Raw genomic sequence first — 5,335 nt, 5'->3', positions numbered from 1 at the left:
AATAAATTTCAAATCACTGAATCTTTTATTTTTGTTATCTATCAACCGTATTATAAATATGTTATGTTATATATTTTTACAATATTGTATATAAGTAATCAAAAAAGAAATCTATGCTGATTTATTACCCGTGTATTAGAACATAAGTCGAAGAAAAGCGAATTTAAAATTTGCGAGAATAGTCCAATATATTACAAATTTAAGTTATCAAATTAAAATAACGAGCTTTTTATAGCAGGTTCTGACTAGAGAATAGAGAAGACTGGATTACAGAATTAGTAAAAAGTAATAAACACTAAGGAAGAATGATAAATTCGGCTGCCAGAGGAATAAATGTTAAAAATCTCTGTGATTAGCGACTAAACCGTTGGTTTTTGTTAATGGGCATGGGCTCGTTCAGTCTGTTTATTGCGGCCACGCACGTCGTCTGGAACAGGTTACTGACCGAGGCACATGGTAATCTCAAAAAATAAAAAATTCTTAGAACACGTGTTATCTAATGCAAATTACAATTTTTTAAATTATAAATGCAATCCTTGAGTCAGGAAGTTCTTCGTTGCATCGCAGAAATGAATGGGAATGAGGTTCGAAGTGCTCGATAAAGAGAAGTATAACACGTGGAACTTTAAATGCGTGCGGTTTTAACAAAAAAGGATGAATAGAGGTACGTGAGCGGTAGGATTCCCAAGCCAGAATTTATGCAAGGCGGCGCAGCATCGGTGCAAGGAGCGGCAAATAAATCGAGAACGATTTGAATTCGAATTTTGTGCTCATTATTCCGTTGAAAATTAAGCAGATAAAGAGGTATGAGACTGTAAGAGAGATTTGACTAAAATTAAAGAACATCTATCAGTAAAAGGGGCCAGCGTGAAAGGCCGTGCTTTTGAATCACATTGCTGAAAATGCAAAATGTTTATGGTGTGTGGCGAACGTTTTCGGCGTTTCTTCGACGTGATGGATATGTTAGCGGAACTGAAAATCAAGATCAATCAAGATTCTATTGGTGGCACTGTCGTATATACAATTCTGGAAATTCCCGCGGTGATGGTAAGGCTTTTAATGATCGGACACTGTTGCTCGATTTGTCCTCAGTACGCCGCTTTAGTCGAAAAGTTAGAATTCATTGTGTGACGTCATCGTGTAAAAATAGCCCGGACTCAGTTGTCTCTGTCTTTTTCTCGCCCTCCTTAATGCGGTCGCGTACTCGACTCACGGGCCGAGCAGCAAAGGAGATGAAAGCAAAAAGCAGTAACACAATAATAATAATCGAGACAAAATTTCGTCTTAGATATATGATTATTATGATTATATTATTATTATTTTGTGTTTAACTAATGTCTAATAAATATCATATAATATAAATACTTTTTTCATTTTTATTAAAAGCCTTTGTAAACTTTAAAATCACATTTATAACTTTGATTTACCAATAAAAAATTTAATAACATTGAAAAGTTTCAGTTGTGAAAAATATTTTGGACATGATATTATTTACATATATCATAGAGAGTATTAATAATTAAACAATTTTCTAATGAATTAGAAAAACTAAAAACAAAGTTGCTTTCCAATATACGCGTGAAATATAAAAGTATTAAATATATGTATACATATTTGATTTGAAAATTGTAATGTTATTAAACTTTTCTGTTGAAAATAGAAATATATGTTTAATAATGATTCAAAATTAATATTCATCTAAACAGCATTTTGCTGTACCAAATAAAATACTGTATATGTATCTACTTTAAATAAATGATGAAAAATTATGAAAAGTAATTTTGTCATTGCATAAGCTCGATGTTTAGTTTCTATTCTTTTCTTTCAATGCTTTTACCCACGGATGACGTTAAATACAAAATCTTAACTTCACAATCACGAGGTTTTATGGTGAATAATTTATAAAGTAGAACTACCAACATTAAGACGTGTGTGTACGATCGCGGTGATCACGAGGTTGCGTAGCTTATCCTGCAGCTTTGAAAGCTTTCATTGCGCCATGTCTGCCCATGACGCATCGTCACCTCTTGAAACGTTGCAAATTAAAATTGTGGAAGAATTCGATACGTAAAGTGAAATAAACAGGAACGTAGAATAAAATGTGAAGATGATAGCAAAATAGAAATGTAGAAAGCGCATCATCGCAAGAATTGTCGCGGGAAAGGTGGATCGGACATGGAAAAACTGATATCGCGAAAAATGATTTTAATGTGAAGTGTTTCAGGTGCGGTATTTTCGCATATTTTGTGAAGAATTGTCAAGGAGTAAGAAACCAGAAATGACTGTTCGCCAGTGACACCGATAATTTAAGTTTATTTGCATTTTCGGACGTGTTGGTAAACAATGTTTCGTATTACAATGATAATGCGAAAAGTAACGTTTGGTGTTATGACAGTGAGTGTACATTGCATATGTGCAAGAACGTCAAATCGTTTCAAGGGCTGAACATGGATTACATCCTGAGAGTATTGAATCTTGCTAATAGTGCCTATGCAACCATAATGGGAAGAGGCACCGTATCGGCCATCACGAATGTTGATGAAAATAGAAAAGAGTTTCATATTCCGGACAATCAGTATTTTCTGATTTTCGACTGAATATTATTTCGATAAGTAGGATTACTAACAAAAAACGCAGTGCCCTTTTACCCGGGAAAAGTCTGAGGTCATTAACCGAGATGAAAGTGTTGTGCTTACCGCAATGTGAGAGAATGATCTTTATTCTCTAACACAATTGTTTGGGAATCGCCAAACGTTGAGTGCCGTAAAGTTTCAAAAGATCCATTCTCATTAAAGAAACATAGGACATGGTTGCTAGGACCACAAAGAGGACAATCATCAGGAGTCGTTTCGTGTTCTGTAACAAATATGGCACAAGTCGTTGCTAACGGATATTCGCAGCATTGGAAAAATCCTACCGTAGAAAGGACTTTCACAAGACTTACGCTCCGATTGCGCGTTTGAGCTCTATAAGATGAACTGTCGCATTCGCTGCGAATCCGGCTATGTGAACTAGCGCCAGAGTATTTCAATGGTAAGCTCGATGAGAAGGTCTATGATATATAGAGATACCAGATCGGATGAAGGAAGTCGTCCCATACATCGTCGAACATAACGAAGGGCAAAGTACAATTATTGCCACGGACCATGCTGGATGAAATGACAGCGACAACATGGTCTGCCGCATGAAAAAGGCCTTGTACGTTCTGGAATAGGGTGGTCACGTATATACTGCGTCTATTAGAAAGGCCAAGTGAAGCAGCTGATAATCATCGTCATCTATATCAATGGCAACTTGATTATGTGTCACGAATCTAATGCAGCTTGCATGCACGAATCTTATGATCTTCATTCACAGAAATAATGCATATAAAACAGATAAAATTCATCATTTTAGTCATTCCTGATATCAACGATAATTACGGGTCCATTGTTCCTATTGCAGTCTGTACTAAATTAGTTTAGTCAAATTAGCCCAAGAAAAAATCAAATTCAACATTAAATGGTATCTGAAATGTTCTTACGCAAACTTATAAAAGTCGTGTTCGGAAACAAATCCTATATCTTTGTTACTTAGGATTTCTTGCACGGGCTTTGCAAACACTCTCCAAATTTGTCGGATTTTTTGCATATAACGAATTTAATAATCGAATCGCAAAAAATTTCAAATAAAAATTGTAGGTATGAAACATTTATTGAATAGGATGTCACAAGTTAAGAATAATTAATTTCTTGAGCAGTAAATAAATTAGGAGCCGTCAAAAATCGATATTATTTTCAATTGTCAATTATTCACGTAAAATTGATTATTCAAAAATTGAAACTTTATGAAAATGTAGCTTTTGTTATTCTAAAAAAGTGTACAAAATTTCATCTGCAAATATTTGTTGGTTTTTACAAAAAGCTATTTAGCAACTAAAAGACGCTCCTGCAGAACATAATTTCTATAATTTTTAAAACTCGCACATCATCTGTCGAGTGCTTTTCTATTATTGAATAGTTGCACTATAATGTACGACTCAAAACTAATCGATTTTGTAATTGTTAACTATTCAAAAATGACGCCAAATACTATGTATATATTTTTTTTCATAGATAAAAGGAATAACTTCTGCAATTTTCATCGCTTTGAATTCATACGTGGATCATAATGAAGCTAATATTTTTCCATGAATTTAAAAACAAGTCTTCTTTCACACCAATTGGGAGATAACTTTTTTCTAGGAAAGGTCACTACAGTCTTAATTTTCAAGATTAAGAGCTAAAAGGTATACGGAAATATAGTTGAACTAATGACAACAAAAGAGTTATATTATAAATCATATTATATAAAAAATGGGCCAGTAAATAATTAATAAAGCCGACAGATGTCCGCGAGATATGACCCAATCGCAGAAATCGATACGAGGATCCATAAGAATTGATCTGGCGCATTCAAAATGAATTGATGTTCATTATCTTAATAACTAATTGTCGAAATGACACGTTGTTTGATATAGCTATAGGAGAGCTCATGTAGATATTTACAAATTCGCTCGTATTATACCGCACTAATATTCTTCGTGTTATATTGTTTTAGGATGTCCGAAAAGTTTCTTTTGTTTCACAAGGAAACAATAAATGCACAATATTTTTTGTTTTATATTATTTTAATCCATTACTTTTTTTATCCTACAATTTACGATCCATTTTGCATTACGCGCAGTATATTAATACGTGTAATAAAATATAATATAAAAATGTTTCGCATTTATTGTTTCCTTCTAAAACGAAAGAAACTTCCCGGATAACCTAATATACACCAAAATTTTATACACTAAGACAGAATTTTTTCTTACGTTCATTTTCTAGATTTTTTTTATGTTCTAGATGTTTTTATCACCTTATCCACTTATATCTTTACGTGTTTATATTATTATTATTATACATTTATATTTTTATACGTTTACATCTAGAAGTCCACGAAATTCTGACTCTCTTAACAACAATAACTTTATGAAGTCATTGAACACTTATTCTATCGCTTAAGAAATTAACAGTTACCTGTAATGGTCAAGGACATAGGACTTTTGTTATTTTTAACTTTCTATTCCAGTATGTATTCGTCGAGTCACAGCATGTCTATAATGTGGAAGTAGTCACTTGCAGAAGAAGAATTACTACTCATATTATATAGCCCTTGTGAATTCGGAAATATTTAGATAACCAGCTCGCGCGTTTTACTCCAGTCAACATGTCTCGTCTGAAGTGTCATCAAATCTTTTTCTCGGACGATTCGTTACAGTTTATTGAGACATACGTACTTACTCAAACTCACGTTCAAACTAAAAAGTCAG

At 33.3% G+C, this 5,335-nt stretch overlaps 1 long non-coding RNA gene across 1 annotated transcript; it reads left to right on the top strand.

Moving 5' to 3' along the window:
* Positions 1-219: 219 nt before the first annotated feature.
* On the top strand, positions 220-1,362 carry LOC139994558 (uncharacterized). Its single transcript, XR_011801670.1, has 2 exons — positions 220-456; positions 546-1,362. It is a non-coding gene; the product is annotated as an uncharacterized lncRNA (long non-coding RNA).
* The last annotated feature ends 3,973 nt before the right edge of the window (positions 1,363-5,335 follow it).

The sequence above is a fragment of the Bombus fervidus genome, chromosome 2 (genome assembly GCF_041682495.2).
Source record: "Bombus fervidus isolate BK054 chromosome 2, iyBomFerv1, whole genome shotgun sequence".
Taxonomy (NCBI): domain Eukaryota; kingdom Metazoa; phylum Arthropoda; class Insecta; order Hymenoptera; family Apidae; genus Bombus; species Bombus fervidus.
The sequence above is the reverse complement of the archived record's forward strand: the minus strand, read 5'-3'. Positions and strand labels throughout refer to the sequence as shown.